This window comes from Lepidochelys kempii, chromosome 3, assembly GCF_965140285.1.
Source record: "Lepidochelys kempii isolate rLepKem1 chromosome 3, rLepKem1.hap1, whole genome shotgun sequence".
Taxonomy (NCBI): Eukaryota; Metazoa; Chordata; order Testudines; family Cheloniidae; genus Lepidochelys; species Lepidochelys kempii.
This window is the reverse complement of record NC_136382.1, coordinates 156,240,512-156,267,616: the sequence shown is the minus strand read 5'-3', so window position 1 is coordinate 156,267,616 and position 27,105 is coordinate 156,240,512. Positions and strand designations below refer to the sequence as shown.

Below are 27,105 nucleotides of genomic sequence, written 5' to 3'. Positions count from 1 at the left end.
GTTGAATGCCACTGCTACCTAAAATCTCCGACTGAAGGCACGAGGCACATGTGCACCTACAGTGGAGCACCCACAGGGACACACATCTAAAATAACTATAGTCAGAGGTGAATAACCTCTCCTTTTTATTTGTCTCTGGTTTCTGAGCTCTGGTCACATTTTCAAGCTTTTCTCCATGACTCTGAGGACTGGACACATACTACTTTAAGTGAAAGCTGAGATTCTGACATAATTACTTGGAAGATGGAGCTTGGAGAAAAACACCAAATACTGCAAGACTCGTGATAAAATCACAAGAGGTGGCAGCAAATACAATTTTAAGACCTGGATAACTATGTTATGCCTATTAAACCTACTTTGTAAATGCATAATAAACAAGTAGTCATACACATGAGCATCTGTTTGCCATTCATTTGCATATGCAAATTTAAATTTTGAATGTGGTCCTTGGGATCTGGTGCAGGCACAATTTAGGCATCCAAGTTTGCAATTATGGCTGAAATCCATTCATGTGAAATCCTGAGCAATCTGTATTACTTATGATAAATGCAGATAACTGCCATTGACGTTAACAGAAGTTATCTGTACCTTTAGGGTAGAAAACTGGCCTCATTAAACAATCACCAAAGCAATGGTTATACCCTCATGTGCAGTAGCTGAACAGTATTCTCAAAAACACTGGTTTTTATTTAACTGCTATATAGAGCAGAGGTGGATATGCACTTTAGTTCCATCATTCTCAATACATGGATATACCTGAAAGATTTTGTACAGGGCAGCACTGACGGTGCATTTTGCTTCCTCATGTGTAATGTAACAATGGAAGGTGGGGCATCCCTGAAGCTGTTGATACTACTGGTTCTCAACCCCTTAACTCCACCACCTAGCACAAAGCGGGTCCTGCTCCATGACTGGAGCTCATAGGCACTAGTACAATACAAATAATAATTTTTTAATAATCACACTTGTATCAGACTGACCCTTGAAGCATTTTCATCTAGCTAACTTTGGGTTCATCTGCTTTGTAAGAGGCTTAAATTTAGGAACAATCTGAACATTGCTTGTCAATGAATGGTAAGTTTCCATAGTTCTAAATTCTAAATGGAAATAGTAGAATTATACAAATAATAATACCAAAAAGGCAGATCTGTTCAATAAATATTTCTGTTCTGTATGTAAGTAAAAAACAGATGATGAAGCCATCTGAACACTTTCCATTCCACTAATATTTCAGAATGATGTTAAACAGCAGCTCTTAATGTTGGACATTTTTAAATCAGCAGGTCCATATAACTTGCCATCAAGAGCTGGCTGAGGAGTTCACTGGACTGTTAATTTGCAATGTCTTGGAACAATGGAGAAGTTCCAGAAGACTGGAAGAAACCTAATTTTGTGCCAGTATTTAAAAAGGGTAAATGGGATAACCCAGGTAATTGTAGGCCTTTCAATCTGACATCAATCCCGGGCAAGACAGTGGAGCATCTGATACAGGACTATATTAATAAGAACTAAAAGAGGGTAATATAATTAATGCCAATCAACATGTGTTTATTGAAAATAGATCCTGTCAAACTAACTTGATTTTTTTATGAGATTACAAGTTCAGTTGATAAAGGTAATAGTGTTAAGGTAATATACTTTGCCTTCTGCAGGGCATTTGACTTGGTACCACATGACATTTTGATTAAAAAACTAGAAAGATATAAAATGAACATGGCACACATGAAATTAATCAAAATCTGACAAACCTAATAGGTCTCAAAATAGAATTGTAAACGGGGAATCATCATCGAATGGGTGTGTTTCTTATGAGGTCCTGCAAGGATCAGTTCTTGGCTCTACACTATTCCACATTTTTATCAATGATCTGGAAGAAGAAAATATAAAAGCATCACTTTTGCAGATAAAGTTTGCAGATGACCCAAAAATTGGGGGAGTGGTAAATAATAAAGAGGACAAGTCATTGATACGGAGCAATCTGGAATGTTTAGTAAGCTGGGTGGAACCAGCAATGTGTTCTAATATGGCTAAATGTAAATGTGCACATCTCAGAATAAAGAATGTAGGCTACATTTACACAATGGGGAATTCTATTTTTGAAAGTAGTGAATCTGAAAAAGATTTGGGGGTGGCAGTGAATAATCAGCTGAACATGATGAGCTCCTACTGCAACACTGGTTAATGCAATTTATAGATTCTTAAACGGGAATCTCAAGCAGGAATAAAGAAGTTATTTTACATCTCTATATTTGGCAGTAGTGTGGTGGCTACTAGAATGTTGTTTCCAGTTCTGATGTTCACAGTTGAAGAATGATATTTATAATTGGGAGATAGTTTAGAGAATTGCCAAGAGAATGATTAAAGGATTAGAGAATATGCATTATAGTGATAGACACAAGGAGCTCCATCTATTTTGCTTAAGAAAGAGAAGGTTGAAGTGGTGAATGTATTACAGTCTACAAGTACCTATAGGGGAACCAATATTTAATAATGGGCTCTTCTATCTAGCAGAGAAAGGTATAACACAATTCAATGGTTGGAAACTGAAGCTAGACAAACCCAGGCTAGATATAAGGCATCAAATTTTAATGGTGAGAGTAATTAAACATTGGAACAGTCACCAAAGCTCATGGTGGATTTTCCATCACTGACCATTCTTAAATCAAAATTGGAGGCTTTTCTAAAAGGTATGCTCTAAAATTATTTTGGGTAAAGTCTATGCCTTGTATTATAGAGGAGGTTAGAATAGATGATCACAATGGTCCCTTCTGGCTTTGGAATCTAAGAATTGTCAGAGTTGTTTCTCGTAGCATCGCTGTAGTATGGAAATGAATCAGTCTATACATATGAGGTGGGGAGAGGTTGTTTTTTTTCAGTTTAAGTTTAAATAAAAATCTGTTGCCCTTAGTTTCTGTTAACATTATATAACCCTGCCCCCTCATGTTCACCATCCCAGTTTGTGGTTGTTCAAGATAGGGTAGGTCTCCCTTTGCGACTTTTTACACAGCTTGAGGGGACCAGGCCAAAGGTTCCTCAATGTGCTCTGCGTCGTGTGCCAGAGCATGTTCACCTCGTACCAGACGCACTCAGACAAACCACCAGGAACAAAGTGTTATTTTGTAAGGAAACACAGAACAAGATTACAGTCCAGCAGCTTCCTCTCTGCTTGCCTCATCCTCCCAGCTTCAGTGCTAAAACTTCCTGCTGGCCTAGGAGGGCAAAGAACAATAAAAAATCTCGTTTGGCTTGCGGGGGGAGGGGAAGAAGCAGCAGTTTGTAGTCCACAACTTTTAGCTCCCACCATGGCTGCTGATGCACACTGGACCTTGGGCTACAATGAAATGGAAATAAAATTTAAGCTCATTATTTTATTATATTATTTGGATTTCAGTTGCAGCACTTATATTTTAATTAAATGTCCATTATTCCCCACTATATATTGTTTTTAATATACAATGTATAATTGTGGCTAGTAAGTTGCTGTCCTGTATTAGACAAAGTAAATTATCCACTGTAAAGAATATCCGTGTACAAGAGAAATGTTCTATGAAAGCCATTTATTCTGAATGAAACCTTTAGAGATCTTTGCTTATTGGTTTTAATATGGTATTTGGATAGTTCAACAGAGAAATGTCTGCATTTTCATTCTGTGAGCTAAACTTATCTCTGCAGTATCTCTTTCAAACAGCTCAAACTGCTTTGTGCTCTAATGGTTTGTTTTAGGATGCCATCTAAAAATGTGCTGACTTCGGTTACGAATGCAAAAGGTGTGTGATTTAAGAGTACTAGTTGAAGTCACGTACATTGGTGTCCTAGGGCACTAGCTGGGAATAGACAATCAGCCATGCCAAGGTTAGTTTTCTGTCCCTTTCTTCAGGGCTCTATCTACTCTATTCACAAACGAGAGAGAAAAGTATTCAAAAAGTAACATAAACACCACTCTGGTTAGGGGTTCAGACTGGAGTCCTCTGGCAGCTACTGGGGACACTCCTCTCTGACCCTGCGCAGGGGCCTCACAGGGTCTGCCTGCATGCAGCCTCCTGCTCTGGTTACCAACCCCCCTTTCCTGTTTTCCCCCTTTGTGTAGCCCAGCTGAGTGTGGGCCAATTATGCAGTGCTGATCAGCTGATTCTCAGCACCTGCCTGCTGGGCTTCTCTCTGGGGCAAGGTGGGCAGCTTCTTGTCTCCCCACTCCCCAAACCTTAGGCAATTAAAGGGGCAGATCTCCCTGTCACAAGTCCAAGTTTAACTTTCTTCAAATAATCACTGAAGTGCTCCTAAAACTTTTCTATAGCACTTTTCATCCTTGGATCCCAAAGCAGTTTGACTATGGTACATAAGCATTTTAATCCCATTTTAAAGATGGGGAAACTGAAGCACAAACGTGAAATACCTTGCTTGAGGTCACATAACGACCAAGTGGCAGAGCCGGGGGCAGAGCCCAGGTTCCCTGCCCTTTCTATTGGACTGTACTGGATCTCTTTGTAGTTATTTTTCCTTTTGACCGAAAATGTCACAGCAGTTTATTTATGCAGAAGTAATTTGCTGAACGCAGAGATGGACTCAGAGCAAAACTCTGGGATCCAAACACATCTGTACTTTGAGCAAGTTTGGATGAAGATACAGACTTTCTCACTTTAGCAGCTGGAAGCAGCAAACTGGATCTAAACATGCCCAAACTTTTACCCTGCATCCGGATCTGATTTGTGGTTTGAGTCCATCTTCAGTTGAAGTTGATCTGAAAGGGAAGTAGAGTACCTAAATGTATTACTGGAGTGGGCGGCAGGGGCGGGGGAACGTATTCAGCATATAGTAACTAGCCACAATGTTTTGAGCATCCGTAAAGTCATCTAGTAATCCTAATTCTCTTGAGAACCTCCCCCTCTCCCCTTGTATGCATCATTTTGAGATATAACTGGTACCAGAAATCAGTGCAACTCTCTACTCTTCTGGTTTCAAAGTAACAGCCGTGTTAGTCTGTATTCGCAAAAAGAAAAGGAGTACTTGTGGCACCTTAGAGACTAACCAATTTATTTGAGCATAAGCTTTCGTGAGCTACAGTTCACTTCATCGGATGCATACTGTGGAAGCTGCAGAAGACATTATATACACAGAGACCATGAAACAATACCTCCTCCCACCCCACTCTCCTGCTGGTAATAGCTTATCTAAAGTGATCACTCTCCTTACAATGTGTATGATAATCAAGTTGGGCCATTTCCAGCACAAATCCAGGTTTTCTCACCCTCCGCCCCCCCCACCCCAAACTCACTCTCCTGCTGGTAATAGCTTATCTGAGAGTGAGTTTGGATAGTTGGACTTGTGACAGAGAGATCTGCCCCTTTAATTGCCTAAGGTTTGGGGAGGGGGGAGACAAGGAGTGGAGGTGAAGTAGACGCAGTTCCTAATTGACTCTGCCTTTTCAGCAGCTTCTTTCTGCTACTTTGCTGTGTTATCAATTGTTCATTCACCTACCAGCTTTTCTTAAAGGTAAGCTGTGAACCAAATAAAGAGAAAAGTCATACTGGCCATAGCTGGAAGTCAGAATAAAAGTCCATCTTCCTATCAAGTGGATTGGTAGTTTAGAGGAGGAGTGTAGCAAGAGCAAAGGGCTAAAAGTCATGATTCTTGTGGTCTATTCCCAGTTCTGCCAGTGATTTGTGGTGTGAGCAACTCACTGTATCTCAGATTTGTCTTTCCAGAAAATGGGGATAACAACGCCCATCTCAAAAGGGGTGTTGAGAATTAATTGATGGTTGTAAAGAGCTCTGTGATCTTTGAATGAAAGGTTCTGGTTACAAAAATGCCTGAGTTTGTTGTAATTTCTTTAAACAGTAACTTAAAGAAAGGGGAAATAAAAATGGAAGTGGGCACTTTAGCCGTGTTTAAATTTTTCATGGGGACCAATTTTTTTTGAGGCTGAGGAATATGTAAACTGCCTTCTAATTAAACTAAAGCAATATACAAAGGCTTCCTGGTGCTGTAACTTTAGGATACAATATTCATTTGATTTTCTAGGCAGAAATGGCACAAATTCTCAGCACAAAAATAATGTTTTACTGCACTGGACCAGGCTGTAACAAGGTTTGGAACAGCAATAATTTTTAATGGTTCCTTAGAGATTGTGGGTAAACTTTTCAAAATATTGTCTATAGAAGGTGCACTAGTAACAAACCAGGTTATTGTGGCCCAAAAATGTAAAATGGGTCTTCACCAAATTTGGGGCCCAATCCTGCTATGTGATATGCACCCTCTGCTGCCATCGAAGTCAATGGGAGTTGAAAATGCCCCATTTCAGCATCTCTGTGGAGGTTTTTAAGCCCCTTCAGAGCAGGATCTTGATGATTTACTTTGTATTTAATAAATAATTAAGACAAGCTTGACCTACCGGGCTCACTGTTTGTTATAGTTCCTCCTGTCTTGTAAGGTTGCCCCAAGCAAATGCGATTGTAAATCACATAATAAAAACTGCAAGAGATCCACTGATTACTCTTTTATAAGGTCTTGGTCCAACTTCCATTGAAGTCAATGGAATTTCTCATGTGCTTAATTCTAAACATGTATCTAAGTCTTTGCGAGAATAGGACCTAAATTGTTTCCGAGTCTTAGGACCAGATTTTGAGTTTGCACCCAGAGAAGTCCATGCAAAATGTTTGTTTCTGAAAACTCCATTTGTGCCCACAAAGCACATGAACTTTTTCAGGCACAACATTAAAATTTGTGGCTGAAAATTTGGCTCTTCTATATTGCTGATCTTCTCCTTCTAGTATGCATCCGATGAAGTGAGCTGTAGCTCACGAAAGCTTATGCTCTAATAAATTGGTTAGTCTCTAAGGTGCCACAAGTCCTCCTTTTCTTTTTCCCTTCTATGAAGTGACACAAAAAGCCTCAGTGACTGAAAATCTACAGAGCCTGGAGGCAATGAAATGCATTTTTGTGTACGATTGTACTAAGATATATCAAAGTGCCAAAAAGGATTTATGGGGGGACATCAAAATGTTCCACATCCCATATTCCTCATCTACGCTCTTCAATTTAGTTGAGAGAGAAAGGGGATTTCTAGAGCAACAACTCCCCAAGGCTTTAGGAAGATGGAATGTTTAGTTACTTTCAAAATCACTAACAAATTAAAGCGTTTTAAGCCTGAATCTTCATATGTCCCTTATGCCCAGTTGTTCTCTAACAATGGTAGTAAGGGAGATGGTCTTGCACAAGAGAGACCAACTTGGTAACTGGAGAAGTAAGCACCGGGTGATTTAACTAATCTCTTTTTCTATTCTTGACAAGTGTATTGAGAGCAATTATGATCCATGATTGGGAGGAATGATTGAACAGTTTCGAGTAAAATAAGAACTGACTTGAAACTTAACTCCAAACTCAAACCACAATATGGAGGTTTGAGAATATTTTGTTAAATTTTTTTAAAGAAGTTACTTTTTTCATTTTTGGACACCTGGGTCCCTCTGTGACATGAAGTTGAAATTGTTAGAACTGTACTTGGGGATATTTTGGGTCCTTTCAGAAACAGGGTCCCATTAGAGAGCCTCTTCTCATAAAATTCCATCTCAGTTTTGCAGACTCTAGTAGTTCAGATGGTTTGGATCCTTCTCAGAAGCCCCCATTATGAAAACTGTAGGCCATAATGTGGCTTTAAGCCACTGGCGATAGTAAGGGGCAACTTGAAGGTTAAGCTTCCCCATGGAGAGTTCCTATAATCGCTAAGAACTGAATGAAGCTTGGTTTTGGGTGCACTGTCTCCAGGAACACTGCAGGACAGAATGGGGAACAGACGAGTGATTCTTGCAACACACTTTGCAAAAGGCACTTCTGCTGATAAGTGAGAAAGAGGTGGCACTGGGGTATGGCCCCACCCTTGCCTCTTCCAGCTTCCTTTGGGGAGGTAAGTGCTACTCGTGGAGCTAGCCTGGAGTTGAATGTTTGTTCCAGGAGAAAAAGAACTGGAATTGTGAATAGCCCCTGCAAAGATTGAGAGGGAGAGATATTGCTGCAGCTTTTCTTCCTTATGTATGCAGCCTTTGAGTTTAAGTATGTCATGAAAAACGGGTAATAGGAGCTGTCCAAATACTGGTAAAATTAATTAGTAGAAGAATCTTGGAGCTCCCTGGGCATACTAACTAATGAGATTACTCTTCTATTTGTGGGGTAATTGTGATGCTTTAGAACAAGGACTACAGGAGCTGAACTGAATGAGAATTTCTCTCTTCAGTCTTTGACATTTCATCGTGTAATAATATATACGTTATTACAGTAGTTCCAGAGGCACCACCTGAGACTGGGTCTTATTGTGCCAGGTGCTGACCATCCACAAAATAAGACAGGCCCTGACCCAGAGAATTCACAATATAAACAAACAAGTTAGGCAAAGGAAGGGGAAAGGGAGGTATCTTACAGTCAAGGAACTGAGACATACAGAGATGAAGTGACTTGCCCAAGGTCACATAGGAAGTCTGTATCAGAGCTGGGAAGTGAACCTAGTTCTCCTCAGTCCCAGTCCAGTGCCTTAATCACAAGACCATCCTTCTTGAAAGAAAAATGAATAAACCTGTTCATTTTTCCTTGGATAAAGGTAAGCGGGGAGGTCTTCTCATGGATCAGTAACTGGTTAAAAGATAGGAAACAAAGGCTACGAATAAATGGTCAGTTTTCACCATTTAAAGATGTAAGTAGTGGGACCCCCAAATCATCTGTACAAGGCCTTGTGCTGTTCAATGTATTCATCAATGATCTGGAAATGGAGAGTAAACCGTGAGGTGGCAAAATTTGCAGACAATACAAAATTGCTCAAGATAGTTAAGACCAAAGTTGACTGTGAGGAGTTACAAAGGGATCTCACAAAACTGGATAACTTGACAACAAAACAGCATATGAAAATCCATGTTGATATATGCAAAGTAATACACACTGGAAAACCTAATCCCAACAGTACTTACACAATGATTTGGTCTAAATGAGCTGTTACTACTCAAGAAAGAGATCTTGGAGTCATCACGGATTGTTCTCTGAAAACATCCACTCAGTGTGCAGTGGCAGTCAAAAAATAAAAACCCTAACAATGTTAGGAACCATGAACCAAGGGATAGGTATTAAAACAGAAAATATCATAATGCCACGATATCCATCCATGGTATGCCCAGAGCTTGAATACCGTGTGCAGTTTTGGTCACCCCCTCTCAAAAAAGACACATTAGAATTGGAAAAGGTGCAGAGAAGGGCAACGAAAATGATAAGGGGTATGGAACAGCTTCCATAAAAGACTGGGTGCCAGGGAATGTGGTGAAGGCCAAAGGTATAACTAGATTCAAAAAAGAATTTAGATAAGTTCATGGAGGAAAGCTCCATCAATGGCTATTAGCCAAGATGGTTAGGAATACACCAGCTCCAGGTGCCCCTAAATCTCCAACTGCCAGAAGCTGTGGCTGGATGACAGGGTATAGATCACTTGAAATTTCCCTGTTCTGTTCATTCCCTCTGAAGCATCTGGCACTGGCTACTGTCAGAGACAGGATACTAGGCTAGATAGATCATTTGTCTGGCATTTTTATGTTCTGTGTTCTTATATGATATTAAATTGACAACGAGGGTTTATGCAACTTGTGTAGCCACATATCTATCTGGGAAAGAGCTTTATAATGTAAAATGTCTTGTGACTCACTTATTTACACATTTTAAATTTTCTAGGGAAGATTGTGGATTTTCACAATTAATCTTTTAAATTGGAGGACAATTAATCATCAAGTGCAGAGAATATTTCCATATCATCGTCCATTAGTGCCTAGTCTTGCTTGGTGTTGTATTCTTAAATAAACTTGGATCAAAAGCAAAGCACCATTTCCCCCCTATTTCAAGGATAAATATGTCCCAGGCAAAATACAAATATGAAGAAAAAATGTTATTTTTTTCAAGTCAATTTTTAGCCTTGTTTAGAATTATTCTGTGAAGTGTAGAGATATAAAGAGAAAAAAAGTGTGACATGGGCCAGATTCCATAGGTGCTGAAACTAGAGGTGCTGCGGCTGCTGCTGCACCCCTGACTTGAAGTGGATTCCATTATATACAGGGTTTACAGTTTGGCTCAATGGCTCTGAGCACCCCCACTACACAAATTGTTCCGGCGTCCCTGCCAGATTCTGTTCTCAGTTACGCTGGTATAAATCCAGAGTGATTTCATTCAACTAAATGGAGTCCCCTTGGGTTTACACCAGAGTAATTGAGATCTGAATCTGTCCCATTCTGTCTTGTGATTAATTTCCCTTGCTGCATGTGATGTCTATTAGATTCTTGACATAGTTGATAATGTTACCAGCCTGATGGAAAGAGACAAATGTTTGACTTGGGAATACAGCTAATGAGCTCGTCTGTCTTTTCCAGCAGCTGAAAACAACACTGTAGTTTTTCAGTAGCCTCTGCAAATTAAATGTCAGTTCTTTATCTGTCTCTCACCCAACCCCCGCCTTCCACACACAAACCTTTCAGTCTTTTCAATTCTTTTTACCAGCAGTTCACCCCAACCAAAACTTCTTGGTATTTTTGGAAGATGGTATTCTCCAACTGTATACACAACACATGTCCATGAAATTAAAAGTGCTTTGCTGGTATTGGAGTTGAATGAAGCACAATCAAGAAGGCCTGCCTTTTAAATGTTAGAAAATGAGGGCTGATTTATTGATCTGAGACCTTCACTCTGAAGGGACTTCCAGAGCATGAAGTTGCTAGCATGCAAGTGGCACAACATTGTGATACGGCATCAAAACATCACATTGTTCTGGGATATATTGGCTTAACTTGTTCCTGCCTCTCACCATTGACAAATAATAGAAAAAAGCTGGAAATATAAGCTGTTTCCTATGTTGCTTCCATATCCTGTCTGAGGGGGTTTATGTGTGTACCTCAGATGTGCACAATTTATTCAACTATCAAACAACACAAAGGAAGTACTCCCAGCTCTCACCAACCCAATGCTCTTGGTCTCTGGAAGATTGCCTGTATTGGCATTCCCCAAAGATACCATGGTACCTATATTCCATGTTTATGGGACACATTTAAATATTGAACTATTCATCTAGATATACAGTACATCATTCATAAAGGAGTGAGGAGGTCTGTTGGCAGCATCTTGTTAACCATTTGGAGACTCTGGAAATACGCCGTCTGTTCAGAGATAGCAATGAGGAAAAGGTCAGCGTTTTAAGGGATAATATCCGTTTACACTATTTATTCTTCAGATCATGAACCAAACCCTTGAAGGGATTTCCACAAGGTTGTACAAGAACCAGAGTTATTGAATCTCCTACTTCTTCCCTTCACCCCAAACACCTACTTTGCAACATAAGCTAGCCACAACCTGTCCAGTCATAATATATTATTTGGTTTAGGCCTGATCCTGTAAGGTGCTGAGCAGCCACAGCTCCCACTGACTTCAGCTCCTCTCAGGGGATCGCTCAGATACCTCATACCATATACGGTTAAATACCTCAATGAGCAGAGAATTGAAGACATCAGAAATGTTATGCTCATTAAGAAAAACAGGGAGTTCTTTGGAATGTTTTGTCTAAGACTCTGGTCTTTTGTTCCTGCTATCTGCTCTTGAATCTTGCTTTATTTATTTATTTAAGAGGGTGACAAACTTGTTTTGCCCAGAGTTTTAGTTTTTACTGGAGCTGGTAAAAAAAAAAAAGAAAGAAAGAAAAAAAATGTAATTAACAATTTCAGTGAAATCTTGAATTTTATCAGAATAAAGGAATACATATCTCATGAATATTTTCTTAGAAATTGCTCCTATTTTCTAGTTTTCATTGTCTGATACATCTTTATTTAACTTAGTATCGTCTATATTCCAAACTATTTCACAGCATTAAGTGATGCAGTAACAAAAGGGTTATGTGAAGGAAAAAGGATGCCAGTTCAAATGAGAAGCAGAGTTGATGAGGTCCTGGAATATGAAAGCCGTTCCAGATGGCAGGAACTGCACAGAAGAAGGCTCTTGTACCGCTATTGGTGGAGGGATAGAGAATTGGGAGGTTCTAGGTTGATGGGGGAAGCAAGAAAAGGAGTAGAGAAAAACAAAGCCTGAGAGGTGGGCTGTGGCAAGTCTGCATGGGATTTGAAGAACAAGGAGGAGGATTTGAACGAGATCCTAAATGACCAGGGATCCTGCAGAGTTGCCTGATGATGACCATCTTCTAAGGATTAAGGAAACACTTTCTAAAAGCAGGCTTTGGTTAGTGCAATCATAGCAAGTGCTTCTGAGATTTTAGTTGATAGGTAGACATTTGAGTTATTTTTATAAAGCACATCTTAGTTATGCAATGGTTCCTTTATTTCCACTGGAAAGCTGTGGTGTTTGCTGTGACAGATGGTTCACAACGCTTGTGGTAGAAGCTTCTCAGTGAAGGAATGATCTGTTTCTCAGATGAGTCATGAAATTGAGGCCTTTAGCATATGTGAAGGTAAGAGATCCCATGATGCCCTTCTCAAGAGTAGGCATGCTCCAAGGAGGCTCTTGGTCCCTGATGACCTGGTTAAATTCCAAACTCAATTACATTCTGACCTACCTAAAATCCACTCTGTGATTTCAGTTGAATAAATTATCTTTCACTTTCTTTGAAGCTGTGTAGTGTTTCTGGAGCAGAATGGCTGCTGCTTCACTCAGGGTGGCTGTATTTCACTGGCAAGTGAAGTGATCCATGTAGATAGACTGTAAGGCACTTTGTGATCATTTGGGATGACAGGTGAAATATAAATATGTCAACCTTACAGTTTCCCTTATGGTCCTGTGCCCTATTTAGAACAGATAGTTCTTTGTTATAAGCTAACAGAGTTTCTTCTCTAACTGGATGGTATTAGAATCACTAAATCCAACCCAGCTCTACAATTCTGGTTCTGAATCGGATCCAAACACAGAAGGGGGATACTTTCCACTTTTAGATATAGCCAGAATCTTATGAGAACAGTAGATCTCATTAGAATTCAACCCAAGGTGGCAAGTATTTCATGCAGTCACCCAGTCTTATGAGATTTTCATCATTTTGGGCCAAAATCTCATGAGATTTCATAACCACTTAATCCAAACTTGAAACCTATTATCTTGAGTCAGCCCCAAACCTCTGAACCCTCCTCTCTTTATCTGTGATTTCATTACACTCTCTCACTCCCACTCACCTCCGTGACTAAGGTTGCAAAGTCAAGCACTTAACCATTAGGAAATGTCAGAATTAAGAGTGGCTGTGCAATGTACATTTAGCCCCCTTGTGTATTTGCCTTATGACACAGTCTGTAATTACATGCAACACTGTGCAACAGTTTGAAAGGAAGTGAAGAAAATGGTATCCATTTAAACTACACAAGTAATTTTGAAGGATCAGAATGTAATTAATAAAGGTGATCAGAAATTTTCCACCAAAAATGCAATTTCTGCAAAATCAAAATTTTCCATGAGGAAAATCTGCTCTGGAGATGTGTACACTCCACTTTGAATGGAATCTCACTTTGGCATCTCAAATGAATACAGCTTTGACTAGCTTGGGCCAGGACAAGCACTACCTTTCCTGTGTGTGAACCCACTGAGGCTGTTTCAGTGAGTTGCCCGCTCTGTAGTTTAGGCCATGGGTGCCGACTCCATGGGTACTCCAGGGCTGGAGCACCCACAGAAAAAAATTAGCGGGTGCTTAGCACTCACTGGCAGCCAAGCTCCCCTCCATGGCCTCCCAGCGCCTCCCAACTACCATGATCAGCTGTTCTACAGCATGCAGAGAGGCGCTGGGAGGGAGGGGGAAGAGCAGGGATGGGGTGCGCTTGGGGAGGGGGCAGAAAGAGGCGGGAAGGGGGCGGGAAGAGGCGGGGTGAGAGTGGAGTCTGGGGGAAGAGGTGGAGTGGGGGTGGGGCCTGGGACAGGGCGGGGGATTGAGCACCCCCCAGGTAGAGAGGAAGTCAGTGCCTATGGTTCAGGCAGTATAGCCAGTGCTGTGACCAAATGAAAACAGGTGTTGGTAATGGAAGTGCTTCGCTAACTTCAACTACTGCTGTGGAAGTTGCTAACATTCTAGTTGTAATAGCACTAAAAATACCCCAGCCTAATCCAGTGTATTCTGATTTTTAAAAAACCACCAAAAGTCAAGAAATAGCTAAAAAGAAAGAACATTCATTACTACCTTGGCTTTTGGTATAAGCTAAGAATGTCAGTCTTGAAAATTAAATGGATTTGCTTTATTATTTCTGGCACTGCTACCGGCCATGCAAATGGATTTTGACCTTTTATTCCATAATGTCACAGGCAACAAGGGTTTTCCCTTAGGCTGCCTGGAAAGCAATGTTCTTTTTCCATTTCTATATCATTATGGGCCAAATCCTGCAGTTCCTACTCAGGCAAAACTCCCACGTAAGCCCTGTGGAATCCTACTGAGATGAACTGGTATTCTACTGGAGTAAGGAATGCAAAGTCTGGATCTCATATCTTCTCATTTGAGATAAATGACCTGTTTGTTTTGTAAAGTGAGAGATACAGAATTAAAATATTAAATCATAAGGACAGAGGCAGACAATTTAGCAACTTTATTTATTGCACAATGTAATTTTAACTTCGGCAAGTGTGTACTCTCAAGCAAAACTATATAGAAACTGGGCCCAATTCTGCTCTTGTTTACACAAGCTTATATCTAGAGTAAAACTACTGACTTCATTTTATTGACTCTGTATTTACACCAGAAAAACTGAGAGCAGAATCTGCCGCAGTGTGGGAAGAAGTGTTATGCTACAATTAAGACCTGATCTGCATACAGATTTTGTATTGATATAATTTAGACATATGATTTTATACTGAAATAATTATACCAGATCAACATCCCTAGTGAGGACACAGCTGTATCAGTATATTAGATACAACTCCCCTTCCCTTTTATACCTGTCTAACTGCATCCACAGTAGGGGGGGATGTATGGCTTTAACTATGTGGGAATACTTACATTGGTATAATGTCTGTGTGTAGACATGCCCTTAATCTCTACTGTGAATTCCATGTAGAATTTGAAGTCCCCTCCTATAGCTTTCCACATAGGGGAGAACAATCTGGACCACAATTTGAACGAGTGACCAAGAACACAGGTCTCCTTATTTCCATACCAGTCCTCTGAGTCTGCTAGTCCTGCCAACAGAACCTTTTTTAAGTGATCAATTAACAAGTTGATTAGCCTAGTTGGTTTAGATTGAATCAGAGCGTCATTGTGAATTATTGCTCTGTTTTTGAATTTCTTATATAATGTATGAATGACTTGATCAGAGTATTATATCCTTTATCTTCACAGAAAGATCATCAGTAATACTGCACACATTTGCACACTTGGCCACTGTTCTATTGTTCGTAGTAAACGGTTCCCTGGATATCCTCCCTCTTATCTTACACCGGCTCAGACATTGTCTTCTTAGCCTACTGACCTATTTACTTTCTTATTTAGCACGAATGTTCTGTTTTCAGCTTAATTCATTTCTCCCCATCATCCTACCTTCCAAGAATAAGGCCTCCCTGCATGTGTTTAATTACTGCTGTTAGGCCAGGCCCTACCTACACAGACCTGCCTCAGCATTATCAAAATCTGTCTTGACATCCAAAAATTACTAACAACTCTTAAGAACACAGAGTTTTGATGATTAATCTTTATGCCTCCTGGCCCTGATTTGGTGAGGTTTTGAGCATCCTTAGTGGGAGTGGAAGACACAGCTCCTTGCAGGATCAGATCGTATAATTTGTATCTGTACCAGAGGGCCAAATCCAGAGGTAAGGTGTAAAATGGTAACTTAGACTATCTTAGATCAACTTAGACTCTCTTACACATTGGTAACTGGGTGTAAGTTTGTATGACTTACATGTTAAGGAGCAGTACATGTAATAAGGTGTAAATTGAGATTGACACATCCTTATAACCTCTTGTTAGTTGCTTTCCTTGCTACGCTCCTCTCCTCTTGCTCTTTGTTATAGGAGTTTTACCAGCTTACTCAGTTGGTCAAATTCAGTGATAATGAGTATCAGAGTATGTAAGTTACACATCAGTAAGAGTCCAAGGGAATCGGAGTTGGGATAATGTGCAGATTGAGGGAGTGAGAGGATGGTGTAAATTACTCTGATTTAGATTCCCTTTAGATTTTCTTAAAATCATTTACATCAACTTCTTAACTTGCCTCTGCTCCCCCCAAAGACCATCCTTTCTTGGAACTCAGTCTTTTTGTGCAAACGAAACCTAAACAATTAAAGATCATCCATTCAAGAGGAACCCATTTGCACCTTCCAACAGTCTATAACCCCCAGATAATCTGGCAATCGGCACAAGACAAGACAAGATGACACTATTTTCTTTTTGTTGAGCTAGAAGCAGAGTTGAAAAGTTCAGAAAGAGAATGAAATAGGATCACTTTCTCTGTACATATAAAAGCACATAACATAGGATGGATCCTCTTGCTCTTGCATTATTATGTATAGAAAAAATTAGAATCCCATTGAGCTAATGCTTTAGGCATGTTAGATTGTGTCAAGACTCCAAAAAAATGAGTGCCTGAATTTGCCCTGCAGAGCTCTCAGTAAGAAAACAAGAAAAACTAACAAACAAGAAATCAATGTAAACTTGAGGAAATGCCAAAGTGAGTGTCACTGAAGGTATAAAAGCCTTGAAGTAGATCAAAGCAGAAACTGTAATGGCTTCACAGACATCATCCATATTGTCTTCTCATTCTCACTCAGACATTAGAGAAGACATTAGAAACATTAGAGAAGAAAATAAAGATTGTACAATGAAACATGGGGCAGAATCTGTGCTGTCCTTCCTGAGTGGCACGGCATAGAAGGTGCTATCTGGACCGTTTGGGGGAGGGCTTTTAGCCATTTTTGCAACACCAAGATTCTGGATTATTGCATGGACAAAACCAAGACTAATGCAAGCTAGGGCTGTCTTGGGGGGGCTGCTCTAATTTACAGTAGCCTACCCATGGCTGTCTACAGGCTGTGCTGATAGAGGCATGCCCCTCTCTTGCTCAGTCCGTCTCTCTCCTTACCTTGACCTTTCACTACTACTGCACGAGAGAACCCACTCCTAGCATGTTATGGCTCTTTTAAATCCCTTATTCTCCATTAGAGAAACACATAAACACCTGGGTAGGGGCAAAGGTTGTGCAAATAATGGATTTTGCAGGTCACTGGCAATTTCAGAACATTGGAGGGGAGATGTAGTTTTGGGTTGCACCAAAACCAAAATATTTGGTAAAATGAATAGGTAAACACAAAAATCACTTTAGGTTGAACGAAACATTTTGATTTGATTGTGACCATTTTTAATGTCTTTGAATTTTTTAATATAAAATTCAAGGAAATCTTGAAATGAAAAGTAATTTCAAACCAAACAATCAAAATGTTTCCTTTTGAAACTCATGAAACACAATGTTTTGTGCATTTTTTTCAGAATTTTGGGGGACTTTTCCAACATGAATAATTCTGCAAAACTGATATGAATTTGTGTAATGTTTCTGTGTTGCCAAATCTAATATTTTTGCCAAAAAAAAGTTTCAGATGAAAACTTTCACTTAGATCTAGTAGGAGCCAGAATATGGGAACTGTAATAAAGGGAAGCATGGATTTGTATGTGTCACTTACTGTTCCCTTAAGCACAGCCTCAAAGTTGTCCTCCACCCCAGGATTTTTTTTTTAAACAAAGAAGCTGAGAATAGTGGTTCTCAACCAGGGGTACGCGTAGAGTTGCCAACTCCCTAACTACACAAAACTCAACTCCCTTGCCCCGCCCCTTCCCCGAGGCCCCACCCCTGACCAGTCCCTTCTCTGAGGCCACCCCCACTCACTCCAGCTCCCCTCTGTCACTTGCTCTCCCCAACCCTCACTTTCACTGGGCTGGGGCAGGGGGTTGGGGCCCAGGTGGGGGTGAGGGCTTCAGCTGGGGGTACAGGCTCTGGGATGGGGCCAGAAATGAGGGGTTAAGGGTGTGGGAGAAGGCTCTGGGCTGGGGCAGAGGTTGCGGTGTGGGAGGGGGTGAGGGCTCCGGTTATGGGTGTGGGCTGGGAATGGGGATGAATGGTTTGGGATACATCAGGGGGCTCTGGGCTGGGGCCAAGGGATACGGGAGCTGAGTCAGAGGGTTGGGGTGCAGGAGGGGGTTAGGGATGTGGGCTCTGAGAGGGAGTTTGGGTGCGGGAGGGGGCTTAGGGCTGGGGTTGGGGTGTGGGAGCGGGTGAGGCCTCTGAGAGGGAGTTTGGGCATGGGAGAGGGGCAGGGGGTTGGGGTTGACCTGGGGGAGGGGGTTGGGATGCGGGATCTGGGAGGGAGTTAGGGTGCAGGAGGGGGATCTGACCTGGGTGTAGGCTCCAGCCGGGAGGCCCTTATGTCAAGCAGCTTCCGGTTGGGAGGCTCCCTGCCTGCCCTGGCTCTGCACTGTTCCCAGAAGCAGCCGGTATGTCCAACCCCTAGGCAGAGGTGTAGTCAGGTGGCTCCACATGGTGCACGCTGCCCCCACCTGCAGGCACTGCCCCTGGAGCTCCTATTGGCTGCAGTTCCTGGCCAATGGGAGCAACAGGGCCGGTGCTCAGGACGGGGTAGCACGCAGAGCTTCCCGGCCATCCCTGCGCTTACAGCCCTCAGGGACATGCCTGCCACTTCCAGGAGCTGCCTGGAGCCAGCGCAGGCAGGAAGCCTGCCTTAGCCCTGCTGTGCTGCCGACTGGACTTTTTGCAGCCTGTCCAGTGATGCTGATCAGAGCTGCCAGGGTCCCTTTTCGTCTGGGCATTCTGGGAAAAAAATGAATGCCTGGCAACACTAGGTACGCGCATCCACGTGGTACATCAGCTCCTCTAGATATTTGTCTAATTCTACAACAGGCTATATAAAAACACTACAGACAGACAATGACTTGTTTAAACTGCTGTATATACTATATAATATTTATATTCCAATTGATTTATTTTATAATTGTATTGTAAAAATGAGAAAGTAAGTAATTTTTCAGTATTAGTGTGTTGTGACACTTTTGTATTTTTGTCTGATTTTGTAAGCAAGTAGTTTTTAAGTGAGGTGAAACTTGGGGATATACAAGACAAATCAGACTCCTGAAAGGGGTGCAGTAGTCTGGAAAGGTTGAGAACCACTGCCTTAGAAAAATAATTCCCTTATTTCCCTCCCTCTATTTTTTGGCTAGAGGACCTTCCAATATCTCAGTAGTCACCTGAACTGTAGCTTCCTCAGCCTTTAAATGAGTCGGGGTGGGGCCCTAAATCTCATACCAAGAGCTTTCTCCCCACTGCTATTTGCCAGGAGTTTAAAATAAATGGGGTTTGCTAAAATAAACAAAAAGTGTACCTGACTAAATATCCCTTCCCCACTCAGCTGTGGGCTTGAAAATCTATCACTCTGGTCTCTTGTGATGTCATAACATACTAGGCTGCCAATATTCCATCAAAAGCTGGGACCTAATATTTCTGGAATAAAAGAGGTTTCTATTGTTCTTCCTGTTAGTTTATTGAAAACAGTTTGTGGCCTCTTTATGCCTAACAAAGAGGCAGGAAAGTTCATAAACTTTTCTTTTTTCTTTTGCTCTTGACCTTTATGCTACCACTCAAGAGTCCGACAAAATCAGCATCTTAATGGTTTTTTAATAACAGAGGCGCTGGAATTGCATTTAGTGCTTGGGGGTATTTTAGGATGTAACTTAAACAATACACCTACCCAGTAACTTTAAATTAAAGTTAATCCACTCAATGCTCTGCTCCTAGACCATTGGCAGTGAGAGAGGAGGAAGGAATGAAGAAGAGAGAGAAAATGGGGAGAGGGAGGAGAAAATGCAGTTCCAATTCCACCAATCTGTTGACACTTTCATAAGTGCAAGGCAGTCTAGTGTCTTCCCCATCAGAACTTTACAGTCAAAGCACCTAGGTGGCATTGCGAAGCCACATAAATCAAACTGAGAGTGGGACCATGAATTGGAGTGCATTAGTCCTACAGCAGCATTGAGGGGGATAAACAGGATAGTGAAAACTGGGGAGGGGGAGAGAGCTGTCCCCTATGATTTAATCAGTCAATGGGTATTGCGGGTGCTTCTGTGCAAATCAGACCCAAGGTATCTCATGCTGAACCCCAAAATGGAGGTTCACACATTTCAGTTTTGAAAAGGTTGACCTTTGCTGAGTTAGCATGGAAATTTTCATTTTGTAGTGGTGGTGTTTGAATGTTTAAATCATCTGAGACTCACCCCTTTTTTCCTCAGGCTCTCAAACACACCTTCTCCATGTGCATCCCTCTGCAATTTTCAAGTCCGCTAAGAAAATAGAATGGTAAATTAACACTAATTGCAAACTGCGCTAAACCTGCCTTTCCTCTGAATTATTTTTTCACCAAAAATTGACACGTTAAATCCACAGGCAGTAGGATTCTCTTCATCCAGTAACTTCATAATCCAATAAGTTACTTTTGAAACCAGCAGCTTTTTCCCAGGGCATTCTCTTTGTTAGATATTTGATTCATGCTTTGTATTTTCCCTGCCGCTTCACAGTGAAACACAAAACACAATTCAGTATCCATCTGGCTTTGCAATTTTTAGCAGGCATAGGAAAAGATAATAAACATTAAATCAGAGCAACTGGTCCCCAAAATCTAAAAAGCCAATAATAACCTGTTTAATTTTTCTGCATTATGTTCCTATTTGTGTGTGTGTTTGGGAAGCTGTCATTAAAAAGAAAAGATGTTTTCTTTACATTGCATATTTCAGCATTTTATTTTTCCTGTTTTAATTTTTTTTAATGAAAATAAAGATAAAGGCACATTTTCTCCCTTAAGGAATCCAAAATTATTTTTAAAAATTACTTTAATTTATTCTGTTAACATCAAGAAAAAATATATAAATATAAATTCTACACAGTATTCAAAATTCTAAGGTATATAGAAAAAAGATCCTTTTGCTTATTCTCTGTCTACACTGGGAAAATCCACCATGTTAGAAAACCTATTAACTAACATGTTTTAGATGACATAGGCTTTGTCTATACTGAAGGCTTTTCTACCTGGAGAAATTGACCAGCACAGTATTGATTTGCTTTAGACTTCATACCTCTTTAGAGCGCATTCCTGCACTCTAGGTAACACCTTAAGTGCATAGGTCTTGTGCTGGCTCTCTGAACAGGGGCTGTCATAAATATAAAGAACTCATGCGGCTGAAGAAGGAGGAGAAGGAACAAGAAAGGGAGGCAGCGAAAGAGGCAGAACAACACCAAGCGGCTGCTCAGAGGAGAGCTATGGAAGCAAGGGACAAAGAAATGGAGGCAAGGGCCAAAGAACTGGAGGAGAAGGAAAAAGAGAGGAAGCATGTGGAGGAGATGGAGAAGATAAAGGCTCAGCAGAATATCCCAACAAACCCTAGCAATCCTTCTCCAAGTACCACTTCCCATCCCAGAAAGTTCCCCACCTACAAGGCAGGTGATGATACTGAGGCCTTCCTAGAAAACTTCGAAAGGGCCTGCCTTGGGTACAACATCTCTACTGACCAGTACATGGTAGAGCTGAGGCCGCAGCTCAGTGGACCCTTAGCTGAGGTGGCAGCTGAAATGCCTAAAGAACACATGAACAAGTATGAAATGTTTAAATCCAAGGCCAGAATCAGAATGGGGATAACACCCAAGCATTCTCGTCGGAGGTTCAGAGCCCTAAGGTGGAAACCAGACTTGTCATTTACCCGACATGCCTACCACATTGTGAAACATTGGGATGCCTGGATATCAGGAGCAAGTGTTGAATCTCCAGTAAATTTGCCCTTCCTAATGCAAATGGAACAATTCTTAGAGGGGGTTCCTGAGGAAATAGAAAGATACATCCTAGATGGGAAGCCCAAAACTGTAATCGAGGCAGGAGAGATTGGAGCCAGATGGGTGGAGGTGGCAGAAAAGAAGAAAACCGGTCACAGTTGGAGCGGAGACCAGAAGGGACAATCCCAGACCACACCCTATTACCGGGGGCCACCCAAGGCCCCACCTACGTCCCAAAGAACCCTCCAGACACCTTATCGTCCCACCACCCCATTCTCCAGCAACCCACCTCGCCCCAGTGACCCATCAGCTGGACGATGTTTTAAATGTAACGAGCTGGGGCATGTAAAGACCAACTGCCCCAAGAACCCCAACAGATTACAGTTCATTGCACCGGAATCACACCAGAGGTCCGCAGGCCCAGATACCTCCCAGATACCCTTGGAGCGGAGGGAAACTGTGAGTGTGGGTGGGAAGAAGGTCACCGCGTGGAGGGACACCGGAGCACAAGTGTCAGCTATCCATGCTTCCTTAGTGGGCTCCAATTTAATCAACCCAGAGATCCAAGTAACGATTCAACCCTTCAAGTCCAACTCTTTCAATTTGTCTACAGCCAAGTTGCCTGTCCAGTACAAGGGCTGGTCAGGAACGTGGACTTTTGCAGTCTATGATGATTATTCCATCCCCATGCTGTTGGAGGAGGACTTGGCCAATCATGTGAAGCAGGCCAAGAGGGTGGGAACGGTCACCCACAGCCAGGCTAAACAAGCCATGAGGCCTAGCTCTGTTCCGGAAACTTCTATCAGGACCCGGTCAGAGGTGATGGACCCGGACCCCAGGCCAATGTCTGCAACAGCAGTAGTGGATCCAGTCCCAGAGACCCAGATGGAACCAGTCCCAGAACCGGAACCAGCCAAACAACCAACACCAGACCCATTGCTAGCACTGAATCCAGTACTTGCAACCTCAACACCAGAGGGCCCCACCGAACCTGAACTGGCAGCAGCCGATAACCCTACACAAGAGGCTCAGCCGGAGCCTGAATCCCAACATAGTGCACCCGTGGCAAGCGGTTCACCGTCAACAGAAACAGCTCCATCCCCTACATCGCTTCCAGAGGGACCAAGCCTAGGTCCACAATCCCATAAGGAACTGATGTCTCCAACATCAAGGGAACAGTTCCAGACTGAACAGGAAGCAGATGAAAGCCTCCAGAGAGCTTGGACAGTGACACGGAGCAACCCACCGCCTCTCAGCTCTTCTAATCGATCCAGGTTTTTTGTAGAAAGAGGACTTTTATACAAGGAAACTCTTTCTGGTGGACACCAGGAAGACTGGCATCCTCAGAGACAGTTGGTAGTTCCAACTAAATACCGGACCAAGCTCTTGAGCTTAGCCCATGATCACCCTAGTAGCCATGCTGGGGTGAACAGGACCAAAGACCGTTTCGGGGGGTCATTCCACTGGGAGAGAATGGGCAAGGATGTTTCTACCTATGTCCGGTCTTGTGAGGTGTGCCAAAGAGTGGGAAAACCCCAAGACCAGGTCAAAGCCCCTCTCCAGCCACTCCCCATCATTGAAGTTCCATTTCAGCAAGTAGCTGTGGATATTCTGGGTCCTTTTCTGAAAAAGACACCCAGAGGAAAGCAGTACATACTGACTTTCATGGATTTTGCCACCCGATGGCCGGAAGCAGTAGCTCTAAGCAACACCAGGGCTAAAAGTGTGTGCCAGGCACTAGCAGACATTTTTGCCAGGGTGGGTTGGCCCTCCGACATCCTCACAGATGCAGGGACTAATTTCCTGGCAGGAACTATGGAAAACCTTTGGGAAGCTCATGGGGTAAATCACTTGGTTGCCATTCCTTACCACCATCAAACAAATGGCATGGTGGAGAAGTTTAATGGGACTTTGGGGGCCATGATACGTAAATTCGTAAATGAGCACTCCAATGATTGGGACCTAGTGTTGCAGCAGTTGCTCTTTGCCTACAGAGCTGTACCACACCCCAGTTTAGGGTTTTCCCCATTTGAACTTTTATATGGCCGTGAGGTTAAGGGGCCATTGCAGTTGGTGAAGCAGCAATGGGAGGGATTTACACCTTCTCCAGGAAGAAATCCCAGCCAGTGTTTCACCTTAGCTGAGATTTGGGGGGCGTGTCATAAATATAAAGGGAAGGGTAAACCCCTTTAAAATCCCTCCTGGCCAGAGGAAAAATCCTCTCACCTGTAAAGGGTTAAGGAGCTAAAGGTAACCTCGCTGGCACCTGACCAAAATGACCAATGAGGAGACAAGATACTTTCAAAAGCTGGGAGGAGGGAGAGAAACAAAGGGTCTGTGGGTCTGTCTTTATGCTGCCTTTGCCGGGGATAGACCAGGAATGGAGTCTTAGAACTTTTAGTACGTAATCTAGCTGGGTACGTGTTAGATTATGATTTCTTTAAATGGCTGAGAAAAGAATTGTGCTGAATAGAATAACTATTTCTGTCTGTGTATCTTTTTTGTAACTTAAGTTTTTGCCTAGAGGGGTTCTCTATGTTTTGAATCTAATTACCCTGTAAGGTATCTACTATCCTGATTTTACAGAGGGGATTTTTTTACTTCTATTTACTCCTATTTCTATTAAAAGTCTTCTTGTAAGAAAACTGAATGCTTTTTCATTGTTCTCAGATCCAAGGGTTTGGGTCTGTGGTCACCTATGCAAATTGGTGAGGCTTTTTATCCAACATTTCCCAGGAAGGGGGGGGTGCAAGTGTTGGGAGGATTGTTCATTGTTCTTAAGATCCAAGGGTCTGGGTCTGTAGTCACCTAGGCAAATTGGTGAGGCTTTTTACCAAACCTTGTCCAGGAAGTGGGGTGCAAGGTTTTGGGAAGTATTTGGGGGGAAAGACGTTTCCAAACAGCTCTTCCCCAGTAACCAGTATTTGTTTGGTGGTGGTAGCGGCCAATCCAAGGACAAAGGGTGGAATATTTTGTACCTTGGGGAACTTTTTGACCTAAGCTGGTAAAGATAAGCTTAGGAGGTTTTCATGCAGGTCCCCACATCTGTACCCTAGCGTTCAGAGTGGGGGAGGAACCTTGACAGGGGCAAACTTCACTTTCATGATGTGAAAGTCCACAGTATCCCTTGTTGCTAGATGGGCCGTTCCTATGTTCTGGTGGGGCATCTTCTATGTTTCTATTGTATGAAGCTTAATAGTACCAATATACAGCCTCTTCATTTATCCTAGGGAAATAAGTTAACAAAAGATTTGCTAATTAATACTGATTAGCAACCTAGAGCTCACAAGAGGACAGAATTTTACTATTTGAAGCACTCTCCCAACAGGTGACCACCCTCATGCAAAAGATAAATTATGAAGGTTTTAATGGGATGTATTTGTTTTATTCCTCACTTGACAGCGCAATATACTAGGCTAGTTCTAGAGTCCTTATAAGTGAGTCTGTCCTGGTGATTTTCATGATTAAAAGAATTAGTGTACACCAGCTCCAGACCAAGGATTGGACATCTGCTGCTCAATTAGAACTAATTTAGTTTGTTTAGAAATGATTTGTGCTGGTGCAATGCAGCATAACTGAAAGTTGTTGATTTTTTTTCTCTCTCTACCATAACTTTTTACTGTTAGCTGAAGGGGCCAGATGAAGTCATTTAAGGGAGATGTATTCATTATAACTCATATATTTTAATAGAGTTTTGATCAAAAGAATATAAAAACACACACTAGTGTCCAGGTCCAAAAAACACCATCAGTGTTGGTGTTAGTTGGCACCTTTGTTGGCAATCTGAGCAGAGGGGTCATGCTCTGAAGGGGTCTTGGAAATTGACCTACCTTCTCACCCTAGAATAGTTCCCTCCAGGGTTACGGTTGAGGCAGCTTAATGGGGTAACATGGGAACACTTGCAGTACTGCTGCTCGTGCTATACTTGCTTTGTAGATGATTAGAGTGTCAGGCTCCAGAGTTCTCAGTCTGACACCAAATTGAACTAAAAATGTTAGCAGAAATGGGCCAGAACCCTAGAACCAAACCCCCTGGTACTTTGTTGAGGTTTGGACCAGAATTTAGCAGCTTTGAGTGTATTGGCACAGGAGGCTGAAGTGGAACCTGTATTGTGAAGACTACTGACAATTGAGAAAATTCCAATTTCAGTAGAAAATCTGTAATGTGGCCCCATCTTTAATTAAAAATTAAGAAAAATAGAACAACAAGCTTAATAGATTTAAAGATTAAAGGAGGGAGAAATGCTGAGAAAAATGTGACAAGAAATGGCAGATTAATGCTGATAAATACTGTTGAGAAATACTGGATTGAAAGAGAGCAGACTTTGATTCTATTCCCAGTTCTCCCATTGACCTGCTGTGTGCCTTTTGGCAAGACACTCCCCCTCCCAATATCTCTGTTTCCCAACCTTTGTCTTGTCTGTCTGATTGTAAATTCTTTAGGGGCATGGACTGTCTCTTGCTATGATTTTACATGTCTGTCACAATGGAGCCCCAGTCTTGATCATGGCAGTTCTATGAACAATAAATAATAATGATGACAGTATTTTTATCTATTCCACTCTATTTTAGCTCTGAACTCCATGTAAAATATCTCTTGCTGTATGTTCGGTAGCTTTGACCTCTGGGTGCATTGCATGTGACTGGACCCAACCAATGCATTTCCTGTGTATTCTAAGTGGTGCTTTGATAAATATTCGTTTAATATTTTTAAATATTCTTTTCTGCCAGTACTTTGCAAACTTTAATGATCTAAACCTCTTGTAACTTCCTGACTGATTTAGAACCAGGCCAAAAAGACAGGTCATGAACATTGATGCTTGAAATATTTATGTTGCATCTGTACTGCTTTCAACCCCTGCACACTTATACACATGAGGCAAGAAATGAAAAACATTAAAAACCAAGTTTAAATTATGAGCATTCTATGATTTCATTCAATTAAATCATGAAACACAAATATAATCAATATTAATTTCATTTTCAGTAGATCAGAGATCTCATATTTCTCTAAACACATTTTCCTGCATGATGAGCTGAGAATTGTAATTTCTCCCATTCTTCACCAGGCACGATTACAGTTACCATCAACTTTTTCTCTACCCTTTTTATTACAAGTGGAATTGCATCTGTTTCCATGATACATAAAATTAGATATTTTTTTAAACAACCTTCAATTAATGAAACAATCATATTTCCTCTTCTGAAATGATGAGCAGCTGTGTCAAACTTTGAGCACCTCTAAACATGGCGAGCATGCACAGATAAATACACAGCTTGCAAGTGAGACATAAACAAGATCCCCAATTCTG

At 41.7% G+C, this 27,105-nt stretch overlaps 1 protein-coding gene across 1 annotated transcript in view; it reads left to right on the top strand.

Annotated features, from left to right (window-relative positions):
- ALK (ALK receptor tyrosine kinase) overlaps nt 1–27,105 on the top strand; it is a 538,912-nt gene that overhangs the window by 288,316 nt on the left and 223,491 nt on the right. The gene's annotated exons all lie outside the window — the stretch shown is intronic.